Consider the following 23,394-nt stretch of genomic DNA (forward strand, 5'->3'; position numbering starts at 1 on the left):
TCTACTCATTTGACTGGAACGTTTGCTTCTCAGAAGCAAAATATTAGTCTAAAAAGAAAATACAACACTGCCAAAACCAAAAGAGTGTGTCAGGAATGGTCAAATTAACTTTTGAAAGGAACTCTTTCATTGGAAATTTTGTGTGAAACATAGTGCTAAATTAATGTACATTAAGGCTTAAGTGGCCTAAAAGTCCAAAACAACTAATACATTTTGGCTTTATTTGTTAATATGCCTATGATTTCAAAGCCCATGCCAAGAGTTTGAAAGTTAAATCAGTTTCTTTCCAACTGTTGCTTGTCGGGCAATTCAGACACCATTCCGTTTTGGGGCAAAGCACTGTATACAGCCATATAGGTCAGAAAAAAATGTTTAGAAAACATTGCAAGAACTATATTCCTAAGTATCCCTTCAGCCCTAAAACACAGCCATGCCATCAAAAACTGTGTACATTGTATGGGAAATGAAACCCTAACCCTAGCTTCGGGTTTTGCTAGTTAGGGTTAGGGTTGAAATATTTCTCAAAGACCATTTATTCAATATTCTACTCATTTGACTGGAACGTTTGCTTCTCAGAAACAAAATATTAGTCTAAAAAGACAATACAACACTGCCAAAACCAAAAGAGTGTGTCAGGAATGGTCAAATTAACTTTTGAAAGGAACTCTTTCATTGGAAATTTTGTGTGAAACATAGTGCTAAATTAATGTACATTAAGGCTTAAGTGGCCTAAAAGTCCAAAACAACTAATACATTTTGGCTTTATTTGTTAATATGCCTATGATTTCAAAGCCCATGCCAAGAGTTTGAAAGTTAAATCAGTTTCTTTCCAACTGTTGCTTGTCGGGCAATTCAGACACCATTCCGTTTGGGGCAAAGCACTGTATACAGCCATATAGGTCAGAAAAAAATGTTTAGAAAACATTTAAAGAACTATATTCCTAAGTATCCCTTCAGCCCTAAAACACAGCCATGCCATCAAAACCTGTCTACATTTTACGGGAATAAAACCCTAACCCTAGCTTCGGGTTTTGCTAGTTAGGGTTAGGGTTGAAATATTTCTCAAAGACCATTAATTCAATATTCTACTCATTTGACTGGAACGTTTGCTTCTCAGAAGCAAAATATTAGTCTAAAAAGACAACACAACACTGCCAAAACCAAAAGAGTGTGTCAGGAATGGTCAAATTAACTTTTGAAAGAAACTCTTTCATTGGAAATTTTGTGTGAAACATCGTGGTAAATAAATGTACATTAAGGCTTAAGTGGCCTAAAAGTCCAAAACAACTAATACGTTTTGGCTTTATTTGTTAATATGCCTATGATTTCAAAGCCCATGCCTAGAGTTTGAAAGTTAAATCAGTGTCTTTCCAACTGTTGCTTGTCGGGCAATTCAGACACCATTCCGTTTTGGGGCAAAGCACTGTATACAGCCATATAGCTCAGAAAAAAATGTTTAGAATACATTGAAAGAACTATATTCCTAAGTATCCCTTCAGCCCTAAAACACAGCTATGCCATCAAAACCTGTCTACATTTTACGGGAATAAAACCCTAACCCTAGCTTCGGGTTTTGCTAGTTAGGGATAGGGTTGAAATATTTCTCAAAGACCATTAATTCAATATTCTACTCATTTGACTGGAACGTTTGCTTCTCAGAAGCAAAATATTAGTCTAAAAAGAAAATACAACACTGCCAAAACCAAAAGAGTGTTTCAGGATTGGTCAAATTAACTTTTGAAAGGAACTCTTTCATTGGAAATTTTGTGTGAAACATAGTGCTAAATTAATGTACATTAAGGCTTAAGTGGCCTAAAAGTCCAAAACAACTAATACATTTTGGCTTTATTTGTTAATATGCCTATGATTTCAAAGCCCATGCCAAGAGTTTGAAAGTTAAATCAGTTTCTTTCCAACTGTTGCTTGTCGGGCAATTCAGACACCATTCCGTTTTGGGGCAAAGCACTGTATACAGCCATATAGGTCAGAAAAAAATGTTTAGAAAACATTGAAAGAACTATATTCCTAAGTATCCCTTCAGCCCTAAAACACAGCCATGCCATCAAAAACTGTGTACATTGTATGGGAAATGAAACCCTAACCCTAGCTTCGGGTTTTGCTAGTTAGGGTTAGGGTTGAAATATTTCTCAAAGACCATTTATTCAATATTCTACTCATTTGACTGGAACGTTTGCTTCTCAGAAGCAAAATATTAGTCTAAAAAGACAATACAACACTGCCAAAACCAAAAGAGTGTGTCAGGAATGGTCAAATTAACTTTTGAAAGGAACTCTTTCATTGGAAATTTTGTGTGAAACATAGTGCTAAATTAATGTACATTAAGGCTTAAGTGGCCTAAAAGTCCAAAACAACTAATACGTTTTGGCTTTATTTGTTAATATGCCTATGATTTCAAAGCCCATGCCAAGAGTTTGAAAGTTAAATCAGTTTCTTTCCAACTGTTGCTTGTCGGGCAATTCAGACACCATTCCGTTTTGGGGCAAACCACTGTATACAGCCATATAGGTCAGAAAAAAATGTTTAGAAAACATTGAAAGAACTATATTCCTAAGTATCCCTTCAGCCCTAAAACACAGCCATGCCATCAAAACCTGTCTACATTTTACGGGAATAAAACCCTAACCCTAGCTTCGGGTTTTGCTAGTTAGGGTTAGGGTTGAAATATTTCTCAAAGACCATTAATTCAATATTCTACTCATTTGACTGGAACGTTTGCTTCTCGGAAGCAAAATATTAGTCTAAAAAGAAAATACAACACTGCCAAAACCAAAAGAGTGTGTCAGGAATGGTCAAATTAACTTTTGAAAGGAACTCTTTCATTGGAAATTTTGTGTGAAACATCGTGGTAAATAAATGTACATTAAGGCTTAAGTGGCCTAAAAGTCCAAAACAACTAATACATTTTGGCTTTATTTGTTAATATGCCTATGATTTCAAAGCCCATGCCAAGAGTTTGAAAGTTAAATCAGTTTCTTTCCAACTGTTGCTTGTCGGGCAATTCAGACACCATTCCGTTTTGGGGAAAAGCACTGTATACAGCCATATAGGTCAGAAAAAAATGTTTAGAAAACATTGAAAGAACTATATTCCTAAGTATCCCTTCAGCCCTAAAACACAGCCATGCCATCAATAACTGTGTACATTGTATGGGAAATGAAACCCTAACCCTAGCTTCGGGTTTTGCTAGTTAGGGTTAGGGTTGAAATATTTCTCAAAGACCATTAATTCAATATTCTACTCATTTGACTGGAACGTTTGCTTCTCAGAAGCAAAATATTAGTCTAAAAAGACAATACAACACTGCCAAAACCAAAAGAGTGTGTCAGGAATGGTCAAATTAACTTTTGAAAGGAACTCTTTCATTGGAAATTTTGTGTGAAACATAGTGCTAAATTAATGTACATTAAGGCTTAAGTGGCCTAAAAGTCCAAAACAACTAATACATTTTGGCTTTATTTGTTAATATGCCTATGATTTCAAAGCCCATGCCAAGAGTTTGAAAGTTAAATCAGTATCTTTCCAACTGTTGCTTGTCGGGCAATTCAGACACAATTCCGTTTGGGGCAAAGCACTGTATACAGCCATATAGGTCAGAAAAAAATGTTTAGAAAACATTGAAAGAACTATATTCCTAAGTATCCCTTCAGCCCTAAAACACAGCTATGCCATCAAAACCTGTCTACATTTTACGGGAATAAAACCCTAACCCTAGCTTCGGGTTTTGCTAGTTAGGGTTAGGGTTGAAATATTTCTCAAAGACCATTAATTCAATATTCTACTCTTTTGACTGGAACGTTTGCTTCTCAGAAGCAAAATATTAGTCTAAAAAGACAATACAACACTGCAAAAACCAAAAGAGTTTGTCAGGAATAGTCAAATTAACTTTTGAAAGGAACTCTTTCATTGGAAATTTTGTGTGAAACATAGTGCTAAATTAATGTACATTAAGGCTTAAGTGGCCTAAAAGTCCAAAACAACTAATACATTTTGGCTTTATTTGTTAATATGCCTATGATTTCAAAGCCCATGCCAAGAGTTTGAAAGTTAAATCAGTTTCTTTCCAACTGTTGCTTGTCGGGCAATTCAGACACCATTCCGTTTTGGGGCAAAGCACTGTATACAGCCATATAGGTCAGAAAAAAATGTTTAGAAAACATTGAAAGAACTATATTCCTAAGTATCCCTTCAGCCCTAAAACTCGGCCATGCCATCAAAAACTGTGTACATTGTATGGGAAATGAAACCCTAACCCTAGCTTCGGGTTTTGCTAGTTAGGGTTAGGGTTGAAATATTTCTCAAAGACCATTTATTCAATATTCTACTCATTTGACTGGAACGTTTGCTTCTCAGAAGCAAAATATTAGTCTAAAAAGACAATACAACACTGCCAAAACCAAAAGAGTGTGTCAGGAATGGTCAAATTAACTTTTGAAAGGAACTCTTTCATTGGAAATTTTGTGTGAAACATAGTGCTAAATTAATGTACATTAAGGCTTAAGTGGCCTAAAAGTCCAAAACAACTAATACATTTTGGCTTTATTTGTTAATATGCCTATGATTTCAAAGCCCATGCCAAGAGTTTGAAAGTTAAATCAGTTTCTTTCCAACTGTTGCTTGTCGGGCAATTCAGACACCATTCCGTTTTGGGGCAAAGCACTGTATACAGCCATATAGGTCAGAAAAAAATGTTTAGAAAACATTGAAAGAACTATATTCCTAAGTATCCTTTCAGCCCTAAAACACAGCCATGCCATCAAAACCTGTCTACATTTTACGGGAATAAAACCATAACCCTAGCTTCGGGTTTTGCTAGTTAGGGTTAGGGTTGAAATATTTCTCAAAGACCATTAATTCAATATTCTACTCATTTGACTGGAACGTTTGCTTCTCAGAAGCAAAATATTAGTCTAAAACGACAATACAACACTGCCAAAACCAAAAGAGTGTGTCAGGAATGGTCAAATTAACTTTTGAAAGGAACTCTTTCATTGGAAATTTTGTGTGAAACATAGTGCTAAATTAATGTACATTAAGGCTTAAGTGGCCTAAAAGTCCAAAACAACTAATACATTTTGGCTTTATTTGTTAATATGCCTATGATTTCAAAGCCCATGCCAAGAGTTTGAAAGTTAAATCAGTTTCTTTCCAACTGTTGCTTGTTGGGCAATTCAGACACCATTCCGTTTTGGGGCAAACCACTGTATACAGCCATATAGGTCAGAAAAAAATGTTTAGAAAACATTGAAAGAACTATATTCCTAAGTATCCCTTCAGCCCTAAAACACAGCCATGCCATCAAAAACTGTGTACATTGTATGGGAAATGAAACCCTAACCCTAGCTTCGGGTTTTGCTAGTTAGGTTTAGGGTTGAAATATTTCTCAAAGACCATTTATTCAATATTCTACTCATTTGACTGGAACGTTTGCTTCTCAGAAGCAAAATATTAGTCTAAAAAGACAATACAACACTGCCAAAACCAAAAGAGTGTGTCAGGAATGGTCAAATTAACTTTTGAAAGGAACTCTTTCATTGGAAATTTTGTGTGAAACATAGTGCTAAATTAATGTACATTAAGGCTTAAGTGGCCTAAAAGTCCAAAACAACTAATACATTTTGGCTTTATTTGTTAATATGCCTATGATTTCAAAGCCCATGCCAAGAGTTTGAAAGTTAAATCAGTTTCTTTCCAACTGTTGCTTGTCGGGCAATTCAGACACCATTCCGTTTGGGGCAAAGCACTGTATACAGCCATATAGGTCAGAAAAAAATGTTTAGAAAACATTGAAAGAACTATATTCCTAAGTATCCCTTCAGCCCTAAAACACAGCTATGCCATCAAAACCTGTCTACATTTTACGGGAATAAAACCCTAACCCTAGCTTCGGGTTTTGCTAGTTAGGGTTAGGGTTGAAATATTTCTCAAAGACCATTAATTCAATATTCTACTCATTTGACTGGAACGTTTGCTTCTCAGAAGTAAAATATTAGTCTAAAAAGAAAATACAACACTGCCAAAACCAAAAGAGTGTGTCAGGAATGGTCAAATTAACTTTTGAAAGGAACTCTTTCATTGGAAATTTTGTGTGAAACATCGTGGTATATAAATGTACATTAAGGCTTAAGTGGCCTAAGAGTCCAAAACAACTAATACGTTTTGGCTTTATTTGTTAATATGCCTATGATTTCAAAGCCCATGCCTAGAGTTTGAAAGTTAAATCAGTGTTTTTCCAACTGTTGCTTGTCGGGCAATTCAGACACCATTCCGTTTTGGGGCAAACCACTGTATACAGCCATATAGGTCAGAAAAAAATGTTTAGAAAACATTGCAAGAACTATATTCCTAAGTATCCCTTCAGCCCTAAAACACAGCCATGCCATCAAAACCTGTCTATATTTTACGGGAATAAAACACTAACCCTAGCTTTGGGTTTTGCTAGTTAGGGTTAGGGTTGAAATATTTCTCAAAGACCATTAATTCAATATTCTACTCTTTTGACTGGAACGTTTGCTTCTCAGAAGCAAAATATTAGTCTAAAAAGACAATACAACACTGCAAAAACCAAAAGAGTTTGTCAGGAATGGTCAAATTAACTTTTGAAAGGAACTCTTTCATTGGAAATTTTGTGTGAAACATAGTGCTAAATTAATGTACATTAAGGCTTAAGTGGCCTAAAAGTCCAAAACAACTAATACATTTTGGCTTTATTTGTTAATATGCCTATGATTTCAAAGCCCATGCCAAGAGTTTGAAAGTTAAATCAGTGTATTTCCAACTGTTGCTTGTCGGGCAATTCAGACACCATTCTGTTTTGGGGCAAAGCACTGTATACAGCCATATAGGTCAGAAAAAAATGTTTAGAAAACATTGAAAGAACTATATTCCTAAGTATCCCTTCAGCCCTAAAACACAGCCATGCCATCAAAACCTGTCTACATTTTACGGGAATAAAACCCTAACCCTAGCTTCGGGTTTTGCTAGTTAGGGTTAGGGTTGAAATATTTCTCAAAGACCATTTATTCAATATTCTACTCATTTGACTGGAACGTTTGCTTCTCAGAAGCAAAATATTAGTCTAAAAAGACAATACAACACTGCCAAAACCAAAAGAGTGTGTCAGGAATGTTCAAATTAACTTTTGAAAGGAACTCTTTCATTGGTAATTTTGTGTGAAACATAGTGCTAAATTAATGTACATTAAGGCTTAAGTGGCCTAAAAGTCCAAAACAACTAATACGTTTTGGCTTTATTTGTTAATATGCCTATGATTTCAAAGCCCATGCCTAGAGTTTGAAAGTTAAATCAGTGTCTTTCCAACTGTTGCTTGTCGGGCAATTCAGACACCATTCCGTTTTGGGGCAAAGCACTGTATACAGCCATATAGCTCAGAAAAAAATGTTTAGAATACATTGAAAGAACTATATTCCTAAGTATCCCTTCAGCCCTAAAACACAGCTATGCCATCAAAACCTGTCTACATTTTACGGGAATAAAACCCTAACAATAGCTTCGGGTTTTGCTAGTTAGGGTTAGGGTTGAAATATTTCTCAAAGACCATTAATTCAATATTCTACTCATTTGACTGGAACGTTTGCTTCTCAGAAGCAAAATATTAGTCTAAAAAGACAATACAACACTGCCAAAACCAAAAGAGTGTGTCAGGAATGGTCAAATTAACTTTTGAAAGGAACTCTTTCATTGGAAATTTTGTGTGAAACATAGTGCTAAATTAATGTACATTAAGGCTTAAGTGGCCTAAAAGTCCAAAACAACTAATACATTTTGGCTTTATTTGTTAATATGCCTATGATTTCAAAGCCCATGCCAAGAGTTTGAAAGTTAAATCAGTTTCTTTCCAACTGTTGCTTGTCGGGCAATTCAGACACCATTCCGTTTTGGGGCAAAGCACTGTATACAGCCATATAGGTCAGAAAAAAATGTTTAGAAAACATTGAAAGAACTATATTCCTAAGTATCCCTTCAGCCCTAAAACACAGCCATGCCATCAAAAACTGTGTACATTGTATGGGAAATGAAACCCTAACCCTAGCTTCGGGTTTTGCTAGTTAGGGTTAGGGTTGAAATATTTCTCAAAGACCATTTATTCAATATTCTACTCATTTGACTGGAACGTTTGCTTCTCAGAAGCAAAATATTAGTCTAAAAAGACAATACAACACTGCCAAAACCAAAAGAGTGTGTCAGGAATGGTCAAATTAACTTTTGAAAGGAACTCTTTCATTGGAAATTTTGTGTGAAACATAGTGCTAAATTAATGTACATTAAGGCTTAAGTGGCCTAAAAGTCCAAAACAACTAATACGTTTTGGCTTTATTTGTTAATATGCCTATGATTTCAAAGCCCATGCCAAGAGTTTGAAAGTTAAATCAGTTTCTTTCCAACTGTTGCTTGTCGGGCAATTCAGTCACCATTCCGTTTTGGAGCAAAGCACTGTATACAGCCATATAGGTCAGAAAAAAATGTTTAGAAAACATTGCAAAAACTATATTCCTAAGTATCCCTTCAGCCCTAAAACACTGCCATGCCATCAAAACCTGTCTACATTTTACGGGAATAAAACCCTAACCCTAGCTTCGGGTTTTGCTAGTTAGGGTTAGGGTTGAAATATTTCTCAAAGACCATTAATTCAATATTCTACTCATTTGACTGGAACGTTTGCTTCTCAGAAGCAAAATATTAGTCTAAAAAGACAATACAACACTGCCAAAACCAAAAGAGTGTGTCAGGAATGGTCAAATTAACTTTTGAAAGGAACTCTTTCATTGGAAATTTTGTGTGAAACATAGTGCTAAATTAATGTACATTAAGGCTTAAGTGGCCTAAAAGTCCAAAACAACTAATACGTTTTGGCTTTATTTGTTAATATGCCTATGATTTCAAAGCCCATGCCAAGAGTTTGAAAGTTAAATCAATTTCTTTCCAACTGTTGCTTGTCGGGCAATTCAGACACCATTCCGTTTTGGGGCAAAGCACTGTATACAGCCATATAGGTCAGAAAAAAATGTTTAGAAAACATTGAAAGAACTATATTCCTAAGTATCCCTTCAGCCCTAAAACACAGCCGTGCCATCAAAAACTGTGTACATTGTATGGTAAATGAAACCCTAACCCTAGCTTCGGGTTTTGCTAGTTAGGGTTAGGGTTGAAATATTTCTCAAAGACCATTTATTCAATATTCTACTCATTTGACTGGAACGTTTGCTTCTCAGAAGCAAAATATTAGTCTAAAAAGACAATACAACACTGCCAAAACCAAAAGAGTGTGTCAGGAATGGTCAAATTAACTTTTGAAAGGAACTCTTTCATTGGAAATTTTGTGTGAAACATAGTGCTAAATTAATGTACATTAAGGCTTAAGTGGCCTAAAAGTCCAAAACAACTAATACATTTTGGCTTTATTTGTTAATATGCCTATGATTTCAAAGCCCATGCCTAGAGTTTGAAAGTTAAATCAGTTTCTTTCCAACTGTTGCTTGTCGGGCAATTCAGACACCATTCCGTTTGGGGCAAAGCACTGTATACAGCCATATAGGTCAGAAAAAAATGTTTAGAAAACATTGAAAGAACTATATTCCTAAGTATCCCTTCCGCCCTAAAACACAGCCATGCCATCAAAACCTGTCTACATTTTACGGGAATAAAACCCTAACCCTAGCTTCGGGTTTTGCTAGTTAGGGTTAGGGTTGAAATATTTCTCAAAGACCATTAATTCAATATTCTACTCATTTGACTGGAACGTTTGCTTCTCAGAAGCAAAATATTAGTCTAAAAAGAAAATACAACACTGCCAAAACCAAAAGAGTGTGTCAGGAATGGTCAAATTAACTTTTGAAAGGAACTCTTTCATTGGAAATTTTGTGTGAAACATAGTGCTAAATTAATGTACATTAAGGCTTAAGTGGCCTAAAAGTCCAAAACAACTAATACATTTTGGCTTTATTTGTTAATATGCCTATGATTTCAAAGCCCATGCCAAGAGTTTGAAAGTTAAATCAGTTTCTTTCCAACTGTTGCTTGTCGGGCAATTCAGACACCATTCCGTTTGGGGCAAAGCACTGTATACAGCCATATAGGTCAGAAAAAAATGTTTAGAAAACATTGAAAGAACTATATTCCTAAGTATCCCTTCCGCCCTAAAACACAGCCATGCCATCAAAACCTGTCTACATTTTACGGGAATAAAACCCTAACCCTAGCTTCGGGTTTTGCTAGTTAGGGTTAGGGTTGAAATATTTCTCAAAGACCATTAATTCAATATTCTACTCATTTGACTGGAACGTTTGCTTCTCAGAAGCAAAATATTAGTCTAAAAAGACAATACAACACTGCCAAAACCAAAAGAGTGTGTCAGGAATGGTCAAATTAACTTTTGAAAGGAACTCTTTCATTGGAAATTTTGTGTGAAACATCGTGGTAAATAAATGTACATTAAGGCTTAAGTGGCCTAAAAGTCCAAAACAACTAATACGTTTTGGCTTTATTTGTTAATATGCCTATGATTTCAAAGCCCATGCCTAGAGTTTGAAAGTTAAATCAGTGTCTTTCCAACTGTCGCTTGTCGGGCAATTCAGACACCATTCCGTTTTGGGGCAAAGCACTGTATACAGCCATATAGGTCAGAAAAAAATGTTTAGAAAACATTGAAAGAACTATATTCCTAAGTATCCCTTCAGCCCTAAAACACAGCTATGCCATCAAAACCTGTCTACATTGTATGGGAAATGAAACCCTAACCCTAGCTTCGGGTTTTGCTAGTTAGGGTTAGGGTTGAAATATTTCTCAAAGACCATTTATTCAATATTCTACTCATTTGACTGGAACGTTTGCTTCTCAGAAGCAAAATATTAGTCTAAAAAGACAATACAACACTGCCAAAACCAAAAGAGTGTGTCAGGAATGGTCAAATTAACTTTTGAAAGGAACTCTTTCATTGGAAATTTTGTGTGAAACATCGTGGTTAATAAATGTACATTAAGGCTTAAGTGGTCTAAAAGTCCAAAACAACTAATACGTTTTGGCTTTATTTGTTAATATGCCTATGATTTCAAAGCCCATGCCTAGAGTTTGAAAGTTAAATCAGTGTCTTTCCAACTGTTGCTTGTCGGGCAATTCAGACACCATTCCGTTTTGGGGCAAACCACTGTATACAGCCATATAGGTCAGAAAAAAATGTTTAGAAAACATTGAAAGAACTATATTCCTAAGTATCCCTTCAGCCCTAAAACACAGCCGTGCCATCAAAAACTGTGTACATTGTATGGTAAATGAAACCCTAACCCTAGCTTCGGGTTTTGCTAGTTAGGGTTAGGGTTGAAATATTTCTCAAAGACCATTAATTCAATATTCTACTCATTTGACTGGAACGTTTGCTTCTCAGAAGCAAAATATTAGTCTAAAAAGACAATACAACACTGCCAAAACCAAAAGAGTGTGTCAGGAATGGTCAAATTAACTTTTGAAAGGAACTCTTTCATTGGAAATTTTGTGTGAAACATAGTGCTAAATTAATGTACATTAAGGCTTAAGTGGCCTAAAAGTCCAAAACAACTAATACATTTTGGCTTTATTTGTTAATATGCCTATGATTTCAAAGCCCATGCCAAGAGTTTGAAAGTTAAATCAGTATCTTTCCAACTGTTGCTTGTCGGGCATTTCAGACACCATTCCGTTTGGGGCAAAGCACTGTATACAGCCATATAGGTCAGAAAAAAATGTTTAGAAAACATTGAAAGAACTATATTCCTAAGTATCCCTTCAGCCCTAAAACACAGCTATGCCATCAAAACCTGTCTACATTTTACGGGAATAAAACCCTAACCCTAGCTTCGGGTTTTGCTAGTTAGGGTTAGGGTTGAAATATTTCTCAAAGCCCATTAAATCAATATTCTACTCTTTTGACTGGAACGTTTGCTTCTCAGAAGCAAAATATTAGTCTAAAAAGACAATACAACACTGCAAAAACCAAAAGAGTTTGTCAGGAATGGTCAAATTAACTTTTGAAAGGAACTCTTTCATTGGAAATTTTGTGTGAAACATAGTGCTAAATTAATGTACATTAAGGCTTAAGTGGCCTAAAAGTCCAAAACAACTAATACATTTTGGCTTTATTTGTTAATATGCCTATGATTTCAAAGCCCATGCCAAGAGTTTGAAAGTTAAATCAGTTTCTTTCCAACTGTTGCTTGTCGGGCAATTAAGACACCATTCCGTTTGGGGCAAAGCACTGTATACAGCCATATAGGTCAGAAAAAAATGTTTAGAAAACATTGAAAGAACTATATTCCTAAGTATCCCTTCAGCCCTAAAACACAGCCATGCCATCAAAACCTGTCTACATTTTACGGGAATAAAACCCTAACCCTAGCTTCGGGTTTTGCTAGTTAGGGTTAGGGTTGAAATATTTCTCAAAGACCATTTATTCAATATTCTACTCATTTGACTGGAACGTTTGCTTCTCAGAAGCAAAATATTAGTCTAAAAAGACAATACAACACTGCCAAAACCAAAAGAGTGTGTCAGGAATGTTCAAATTAACTTTTGAAAGGAACTCTTTCATTGGTAATTTTGTGTGAAACATAGTGCTAAATTAATGTACATTAAGGCTTAAGTGGCCTAAAAGTCCAAAACAACTAATACGTTTTGGCTTTATTTGTTAATATGCCTATGATTTCAAAGCCCATGCCTAGAGTTTGAAAGTTAAATCAGTGTCTTTCCAACTGTTGCTTGTCGGGCAATTCAGACACCATTCCGTTTTGGGGCAAAGCACTGTATACAGCCATATAGCTCAGAAAAAAATGTTTAGAATACATTGAAAGAACTATATTCCTAAGTATCCCTTCAGCCCTAAAACACAGCTATGCCATCAAAACCTGTCTACATTTTACGGGAATAAAACCCTAACAATAGCTTCGGGTTTTGCTAGTTAGGGTTAGGGTTGAAATATTTCTCAAAGACCATTAATTCAATATTCTACTCATTTGACTGGAACGTTTGCTTCTCAGAAGCAAAATATTAGTCTAAAAAGACAATACAACACTGCCAAAACCAAAAGAGTGTGTCAGGAATGGTCAAATTAACTTTTGAAAGGAACTCTTTCATTGGAAATTTTGTGTGAAACATAGTGCTAAATTAATGTACATTAAGGCTTAAGTGGCCTAAAAGTCCAAAACAACTAATACATTTTGGCTTTATTTGTTAATATGCCTATGATTTCAAAGCCCATGCCAAGAGTTTGAAAGTTAAATCAGTTTCTTTCCAACTGTTGCTTGTCGGGCAATTCAGACACCATTCCGTTTTGGGGCAAAGCACTGTATACAGCCATATAGGTCAGAAAAAAATGTTTAGAAAACATTGAAAGAACTATATTCCTAAGTATCCCTTCAGCCCTAAAACACAGCCATGCCATCAAAAACTGTGTACATTGTATGGGAAATGAAACCCTAACCCTAGCTTCGGGTTTTGCTAGTTAGGGTTAGGGTTGAAATATTTCTCAAAGACCATTTATTCAATATTCTACTCATTTGACTGGAACGTTTGCTTCTCAGAAGCAAAATATTAGTCTAAAAAGACAATACAACACTGCCAAAACCAAAAGAGTGTGTCAGGAATGGTCAAATTAACTTTTGAAAGGAACTCTTTCATTGGAAATTTTGTGTGAAACATAGTGCTAAATTAATGTACATTAAGGCTTAAGTGGCCTAAAAGTCCAAAACAACTAATACGTTTTGGCTTTATTTGTTAATATGCCTATGATTTCAAAGCCCATGCCAAGAGTTTGAAAGTTAAATCAGTTTCTTTCCAACTGTTGCTTGTCGGGCAATTCAGTCACCATTCCGTTTTGGAGCAAAGCACTGTATACAGCCATATAGGTCAGAAAAAAATGTTTAGAAAACATTGCAAAAACTATATTCCTAAGTATCCCTTCAGCCCTAAAACACAGCCATGCCATCAAAACCTGTCTACATTTTACGGGAATAAAACCCTAACCCTAGCTTCGGGTTTTGCTAGTTAGGGTTAGGGTTGAAATATTTCTCAAAGACCATTAATTCAATATTCTACTCATTTGACTGGAACGTTTGCTTCTCAGAAGCAAAATATTAGTCTAAAAAGACAATACAACACTGCCAAAACCAAAAGAGTGTGTCAGGAATGGTCAAATTAACTTTTGAAAGGAACTCTTTCATTGGAAATTTTGTGTGAAACATAGTGCTAAATTAATGTACATTAAGGCTTAAGTGGCCTAAAAGTCCAAAACAACTAATACGTTTTGGCTTTATTTGTTAATATGCCTATGATTTCAAAGCCCATGCCAAGAGTTTGAAAGTTAAATCAATTTCTTTCCAACTGTTGCTTGTCGGGCAATTCAGACACCATTCCGTTTTGGGGCAAAGCACTGTATACAGCCATATAGGTCAGAAAAAAATGTTTAGAAAACATTGAAAGAACTATATTCCTAAGTATCCCTTCAGCCCTAAAACACAGCCGTGCCATCAAAAACTGTGTACATTGTATGGTAAATGAAACCCTAACCCTAGCTTCGGGTTTTGCTAGTTAGGGTTAGGGTTGAAATATTTCTCAAAGACCATTTATTCAATATTCTACTCATTTGACTGGAACGTTTGCTTCTCAGAAGCAAAATATTAGTCTAAAAAGACAATACAACACTGCCAAAACCAAAAGAGTGTGTCAGGAATGGTCAAATTAACTTTTGAAAGGAACTCTTTCATTGGAAATTTTGTGTGAAACATAGTGCTAAATTAATGTACATTAAGGCTTAAGTGGCCTAAAAGTCCAAAACAACTAATACATTTTGGCTTTATTTGTTAATATGCCTATGATTTCAAAGCCCATGCCTAGAGTTTGAAAGTTAAATCAGTTTCTTTCCAACTGTTGCTTGTCGGGCAATTCAGACACCATTCCGTTTGGGGCAAAGCACTGTATACAGCCATATAGGTCAGAAAAAAATGTTTAGAAAACATTGAAAGAACTATATTCCTAAGTATCCCTTCCGCCCTAAAACACAGCCATGCCATCAAAACCTGTCTACATTTTACGGGAATAAAACCCTAACCCTAGCTTCGGGTTTTGCTAGTTAGGGTTAGGGTTGAAATATTTCTCAAAGACCATTAATTCAATATTCTACTCATTTGACTGGAACGTTTGCTTCTCAGAAGCAAAATATTAGTCTAAAAAGAAAATACAACACTGCCAAAACCAAAAGAGTGTGTCAGGAATGGTCAAATTAACTTTTGAAAGGAACTCTTTCATTGGAAATTTTGTGTGAAACATAGTGCTAAATTAATGTACATTAAGGCTTAAGTGGCCTAAAAGTCCAAAACAACTAATACATTTTGGCTTTATTTGTTAATATGCCTATGATTTCAAAGCCCATGCCAAGAGTTTGAAAGTTAAATCAGTTTCTTTCCAACTGTTGCTTGTCGGGCAATTCAGACACCATTCCGTTTGGGGCAAAGCACTGTATACAGCCATATAGGTCAGAAAAAAATGTTTAGAAAACATTGAAAGAACTATATTCCTAAGTATCCCTTCCGCCCTAAAACACAGCCATGCCATCAAAACCTGTCTACATTTTACGGGAATAAAACCCTAACCCTAGCTTCGGGTTTTGCTAGTTAGGGTTAGGGTTGAAATATTTCTCAAAGACCATTAATTCAATATTCTACTCATTTGACTGGAACGTTTGCTTCTCAGAAGCAAAATATTAGTCTAAAAAGACAATACAACACTGCCAAAACCAAAAGAGTGTGTCAGGAATGGTCAAATTAACTTTTGAAAGGAACTCTTTCATTGGAAATTTTGTGTGAAACATCGTGGTAAATAAATGTACATTAAGGCTTAAGTGGCCTAAAAGTCCAAAACAACTAATACGTTTTGGCTTTATTTGTTAATATGCCTATGATTTCAAAGCCCATGCCTAGAGTTTGAAAGTTAAATCAGTGTCTTTCCAACTGTCGCTTGTCGGGCAATTCAGACACCATTCCGTTTTGGGGCAAAGCACTGTATACAGCCATATAGGTCAGAAAAAAATGTTTAGAAAACATTGAAAGAACTATATTCCTAAGTATCCCTTCAGCCCTAAAACACAGCTATGCCATCAAAACCTGTCTACATTGTATGGGAAATGAAACCCTAACCCTAGCTTCGGGTTTTGCTAGTTAGGGTTAGGGTTGAAATATTTCTCAAAGACCATTTATTCAATATTCTACTCATTTGACTGGAACGTTTGCTTCTCAGAAGCAAAATATTAGTCTAAAAAGACAATACAACACTGCCAAAACCAAAAGAGTGTGTCAGGAATGGTCAAATTAACTTTTGAAAGGAACTCTTTCATTGGAAATTTTGTGTGAAACATCGTGGTTAATAAATGTACATTAAGGCTTAAGTGGTCTAAAAGTCCAAAACAACTAATACGTTTTGGCTTTATTTGTTAATATGCCTATGATTTCAAAGCCCATGCCTAGAGTTTGAAAGTTAAATCAGTGTCTTTCCAACTGTTGCTTGTCGGGCAATTCAGACACCATTCCGTTTTGGGGCAAACCACTGTATACAGCCATATAGGTCAGAAAAAAATGTTTAGAAAACATTGAAAGAACTATATTCCTAAGTATCCCTTCAGCCCTAAAACACAGCCGTGCCATCAAAAACTGTGTACATTGTATGGTAAATGAAACCCTAACCCTAGCTTCGGGTTTTGCTAGTTAGGGTTAGGGTTGAAATATTTCTCAAAGACCATTAATTCAATATTCTACTCATTTGACTGGAACGTTTGCTTCTCAGAAGCAAAATATTAGTCTAAAAAGACAATACAACACTGCCAAAACCAAAAGAGTGTGTCAGGAATGGTCAAATTAACTTTTGAAAGGAACTCTTTCATTGGAAATTTTGTGTGAAACATAGTGCTAAATTAATGTACATTAAGGCTTAAGTGGCCTAAAAGTCCAAAACAACTAATACATTTTGGCTTTATTTGTTAATATGCCTATGATTTCAAAGCCCATGCCAAGAGTTTGAAAGTTAAATCAGTATCTTTCCAACTGTTGCTTGTCGGGCATTTCAGACACCATTCCGTTTGGGGCAAAGCACTGTATACAGCCATATAGGTCAGAAAAAAATGTTTAGAAAACATTGAAAGAACTATATTCCTAAGTATCCCTTCAGCCCTAAAACACAGCTATGCCATCAAAACCTGTCTACATTTTACGGGAATAAAACCCTAACCCTAGCTTCGGGTTTTGCTAGTTAGGGTTAGGGTTGAAATATTTCTCAAAGCCCATTAAATCAATATTCTACTCTTTTGACTGGAACGTTTGCTTCTCAGAAGCAAAATATTAGTCTAAAAAGACAATACAACACTGCAAAAACCAAAAGAGTTTGTCAGGAATGGTCAAATTAACTTTTGAAAGGAACTCTTTCATTGGAAATTTTGTGTGAAACATAGTGCTAAATTAATGTACATTAAGGCTTAAGTGGCCTAAAAGTCCAAAACAACTAATACATTTTGGCTTTATTTGTTAATATGCCTATGATTTCAAAGCCCATGCCAAGAGTTTGAAAGTTAAATCAGTTTCTTTCCAACTGTTGCTTGTCGGGCAATTAAGACACCATTCCGTTTGGGGCAAAGCACTGTATACAGCCATATAGGTCAGAAAAAAATGTTTAGAAAACATTGAAAGAACTATATTCCTAAGTATCCCTTCATCCCTAAAACACAGCCATGCCATCAAAAACTGTGTACATTGTATGGGAAATGAAACCCTAACCCTAGCTTCGGGTTTTGCTAGTTAGGGTTAGGGTTGAAATATTTCTCAAAGACCATTTATTCAATATTCTACTCATTTGACTGGAACGTTTGCTTCTCAGAAGCAAAATATTAGTCTAAAAAGAAAATACAACACTGCCAAAACCAAAAGAGTGTGTCAGGAATGGTCAAATTAACTTTTGAAAGGAACTCTTTCATTGGAAATTTTGTGTGAAACATCGTGGTAAATAAATGTACATTAAGGCTTAAGTGGCCTAAAAGTCCAAAACAACTAATACGTTTTGGCTTTATTTGTTAATATGCCTATGATTTCAAAGCCCATGCCTAGAGTTTGAAAGTTAAATCAGTGTCTTTCCAACTGTTGCTTGTCGGGCAATTCAGACACCATTCCGTTTTGGGGCAAAGCACTGTATACAGCCATATAGGTCAGAAAAAAATGTTTAGAAAACATTGAAAGAACTATATTCCTAAGTATCCCTTCAGCCCTAAAACACAGCCATGCCATCAAAACCTGTCTACATTTTACGGGAATAAAACCCTAACCCTAGCTTCGGGTTTTGCTAGTTAGGGTTAGGGTTGAAATATTTCTCAAAGACCATTAATTCAATATTCTACTCATTTGACTGGAACGTTTGCTTCTCAGAAGCAAAATATTAGTCTAAAACGACAATACAACACTGCCAAAACCAAAAGAGTGTGTCAGGAATGGTCAAATTAACTTTTGAAAGGAACTCTTTCATTGGAAATTTTGTGTGAAACATAGTGCTAAATTAATGTACATTAAGGCTTAAGTGGCCTAAAAGTCCAAAACAACTAATACATTTTGGCTTTATTTGTTAATATGCCTATGATTTCAAAGCCCATGCCAAGAGTTTGAAAGTTAAATCAGTTTCTTTCCAACTGTTGCTTGTCGGGCAATTCAGACACCATTCCGTTTTGGGGCAAAGCACTGTATACAGCCATATAGGTCAGAAAAAAATGTTTAGAAAACATTGAAAGAACTATATTCCTAAGTATCCCTTCAGCCCTAAAACACAGCCATGCCATCAAAACCTGTCTACATTGTATGGGAATAAAACCCTAACCCTAGCTTCGGGTTTTGCTAGTTAGGGTTAGGGTTGAAATATTTCTCAAAGACCATTTATTCAATATTCTACTCATTTGACTGGAACGTTTGCTTCTCAGAAGCAAAATATTAGTCTAAAAAGAAAATACAACACTGCCAAAACCAAAAGAGTGTGTCAGGAATGGTCAAATTAACTTTTGAAAGGAACTCTTTCATTGGAAATTTTGTGTGAAACATCGTGGTAAATAAATGTACATTAAGGCTTAAGTGGCCTAAAAGTCCAAAACAACTAATACGTTTTGGCTTTATTTGTTAATATGCCTATGATTTCAAAGCCCATGCCTAGAGTTTGAAAGTTAAATCAGTGTCTTTCCAACTGTTGCTTGTCGGGCAATTCAGACACCATTCCGTTTTGGGGCAAAGCACTGTATACAGCCATATAGGTCAGAAAAAAATGTTTAGAAAACATTGAAAGAACTATATTCCTAAGTATCCCTTCAGCCCTAAAACACAGCCATGCCATCAAAACCTGTCTACATTTTACGGGAATAAAACCCTAACCCTAGCTTCGGGTTTTGCTAGTTAGGGTTAGGGTTGAAATATTTCTCAAAGACCATTAATTCAATATTCTACTCATTTGACTGGAACGTTTGCTTCTCAGAAGCAAAATATTAGTCTAAAACGACAATACAACACTGCCAAAACCAAAAGAGTGTGTCAGGAATGGTCAAATTAACTTTTGAAAGGAACTCTTTCATTGGAAATTTTGTGTGAAACATAGTGCTAAATTAATGTACATTAAGGCTTAAGTGGCCTAAAAGTCCAAAACAACTAATACATTTTGGCTTTATTTGTTAATATGCCTATGATTTCAAAGCCCATGCCAAGAGTTTGAAAGTTAAATCAGTTTCTTTCCAACTGTTGCTTGTCGGGCAATTCAGACACCATTCCGTTTTGGGGCAAAGCACTGTATACAGCCATATAGGTCAGAAAAAAATGTTTAGAAAACATTGAAAGAACTATATTCCTAAGTATCCCTTCAGCCCTAAAACACAGCCATGCCATCAAAACCTGTCTACATTGTATGGGAATAAAACCCTAACCCTAGCTTCGGGTTTTGCTAGTTAGGGTTAGGGTTGAAATATTTCTCAAAGACCATTTATTCAATATTCTACTCTTTTGACTGGAACGTTTGCTTCTCAGAAGCAAAATATTAGTCTAAAAAGACAATACAACACTGCAAAAACCAAAAGAGTTTGTCAGGAATGGTCAAATTAACTTTTGAAAGGAACTTTTTCATTGGAAATTTTGTGTGAAACATAGTGCTAAATTAATGTACATTAAGGCTTAAGTGGCCTAAAAGTCCAAAACAACTAATACATTTTGGCTTTATTTGTTAATATGCCTATGATTTCAAAGCCCATGCCAAGAGTTTGAAAGTTAAATCAGTTTCTTTCCAACTGTTGCTTGTCGGGCAATTCAGACACCATTCCGTTTGGGGCAAAGCACTGTATACAGCCATATAGGTCAGAAAAAAATGTTTAGAAAACATTGAAAGAACTATATTCCTAAGTATCCCTTCAGCCCTAAAACACAGCCATGCCATCAAAACCTGTCTACATTTTACGGGAATAAAACCCTAACCCTAGCTTCGGGTTTTGCTAGTTAGGGTTAGGGTTGAAATATTTCTCAAAGACCATTAATTCAATATTCTACTCATTTGACTGGAACGTTTGCTTCTCAGAAGTAAAATATTAGTCTAAAAAGAAAATACAACACTGCCAAAACCAAAAGAGTGTGTCAGGAATGGTCAAATTAACTTTTGAAAGGAACTCTTTCATTGGAAAGTTTGTGTGAAACATCGTGGTATATAAATGTACATTAAGGCTTAAGTGGCCTAAGAGTCCAAAACAACTAATACGTTTTGGCTTTATTTGTTAATATGCCTATGATTTCAAAGCCTATGCCTAGAGTTTGAAAGTTAAATCAGTGTCTTTCCAACTGTTGCTTGTCGGGCAATTCAGACACCATTCCGTTTTGGGGCAAACCACTGTATACAGCCATATAGGTCAGAAAAAAATGTTTAGAAAACATTGCAAGAACTATATTCCTAAGTATCCCTTCAGCCCTAAAACACAGCCATGCCATCAAAACCTGTCTACATTTTACGGGAATAAAACCCTAACCCTAGCTTTGGGTTTTGCTAGTTAGGGTTAGGGTTGAAATATTTCTCAAAGACCATTAATTCAATATTCTACTCTTTTGACTGGAACGTTTGCTTCTCAGAAGCAAAATATTAGTCTAAAAAGACAATACAACACTGCAAAAACCAAAAGAGTTTGTCAGGAATGGTCAAATTAACTTTTGAAAGGAACTCTTTCATTGGAAATTTTGTGTGAAACATAGTGCTAAATTAATGTACATTAAGGCTTAAGTGGCCTAAAAGTCCAAAACAACTAATACATTTTGGCTTTATTTGTTAATATGCCTATGATTTCAAAGCCCATGCCAAGAGTTTGAAAGTTAAATCAGTTTCTTTCCAACTGTTGCTTGTCGGGCAATTAAGACACCATTCCGTTTGGGGCAAAGCACTGTATACAGCCATATAAGTCAGAAAAAAATGTTTAGAAAACATTGAAAGAACTATATTCCTAAGTATCCCTTCAGCCCTAAAACACAGCCATGCCATCAAAACCTGTCTACATTTTACGGGAATAAAACCCTAACCCTAGCTTCGGGTTTTGCTCGTTAGGGTTAGGGTTGAAATATTTCTCAAAGACCATTAATTCAATATTCTACTCATTTGACTGGAACGTTTGCTTCTCAGAAGCAAAATATTAGTCTAAAAAGAAAATACAACACTGCCAAAACCAAAAGAGTGTGTCAGGAATGGTCAAATTAACTTTTGAAAGGAACTCTTTCATTGGAAATTTTGTGTGAAACATAGTGCTAAATTAATGTACATTAAGGCTTAAGTGGCCTAAAAGTCCAAAACAACTAATACATTTTGGCTTTATTTGTTAATATGCCTATGATTTCAAAGCCCATGCCAAGAGTTTGAAAGTTAAATCAGTTTCTTTCCAACTGTTGCTTGTCGGGCAATTCAGACACCATTCCGTTTGGGGCAAAGCACTGTATACAGCCATATAGGTCAGAAAAAAATGTTTAGAAAACATTGAAAGAACTATATTCCTAAGTATCCCTTCCGCCCTAAAACACAGCCATGCCATCAAAACCTGTCTACATTTTACGGGAATAAAACCCTAACCCTAGCTTCGGGTTTTGCTAGTTAGGGTTAGGGTTGAAATATTTCTCAAAGACCATTAATTCAATATTCTACTCATTTGACTGGAACGTTTGCTTCTCAGAAGTAAAATATTAGTCTAAAAAGAAAATACAACACTGCCAAAACCAAAAGAGTGTGTCAGGAATGGTCAAATTAACTTTTGAAAGGAACTCTTTCATTGGAAATTTTGTGTGAAACATAGTGCTAAATTAATGTACATTAAGGCTTAAGTGGCCTAAAAGTCCAAAACAACTAATACATTTTGGCTTTATTTGTTAATATGCCTATGATTTCAAAGCCCATGCCAAGAGTTTGAAAGTTAAATCAGTTTCTTTCCAACTGTTGCTTGTCGGGCAATTCAGACACCATTCCGTTTTGGGGCAAAGCACTGTATACAGCCATATAGGTCAGAAAAAAATGTTTAGAAAACATTGAAAGAACTATATTCCTAAGTATCCCTTCAGCCCTAAAACACAGCCATGCCATCAAAACCTGTCTACATTTTACGGGAATAAAACCCTAACCCTAGCTTCGGGTTTTGCTCGTTAGGGTTAGGGTTGAAATATTTCTCAAAGACCATTAATTCAATATTCTACTCATTTGACTGGAACGTTTGCTTCTCAGAAGCAAAATATTAGTCTAAAAAGAAAATACAACACTGCCAAAACCAAAAGAGTGTGTCAGGAATGGTCAAATTAACTTTTGAAAGGAACTCTTTCATTGGAAATTTTGTGTGAAACATAGTGCTAAATTAATGTACATTAAGGCTTAAGTGGCCTAAAAGTCCAAAACAACTAATACATTTTGGCTTTATTTGTTAATATGCCTATGATTTCAAAGCCCATGCCAAGAGTTTGAAAGTTAAATCAGTTTCTTTCCAACTGTTGCTTGTCGGGCAATTCAGACACCATTCCGTTTGGGGCAAAGCACTGTATACAGCCATATAGGTCAGAAAAAAATGTTTAGAAAACATTGAAAGAACTATATTCCTAAGTATCCCTTCCGCCCTAAAACACAGCCATGCCATCAAAACCTGTCTACATTTTACGGGAATAAAACCCTAACCCTAGCTTCGGGTTTTGCTAGTTAGGGTTAGGGTTGAAATATTTCTCAAAGACCATTAATTCAATATTCTACTCATTTGACTGGAACGTTTGCTTCTCAGAAGCAAAATATTAGTCTAAAAAGAAAATACAACACTGCCAAAACCAAAAGAGTGTG

Source organism: Lepisosteus oculatus, chromosome 3, assembly GCF_040954835.1.
Source record: "Lepisosteus oculatus isolate fLepOcu1 chromosome 3, fLepOcu1.hap2, whole genome shotgun sequence".
Lineage (NCBI taxonomy): Eukaryota > Metazoa > Chordata > Actinopteri > Semionotiformes > Lepisosteidae > Lepisosteus > Lepisosteus oculatus.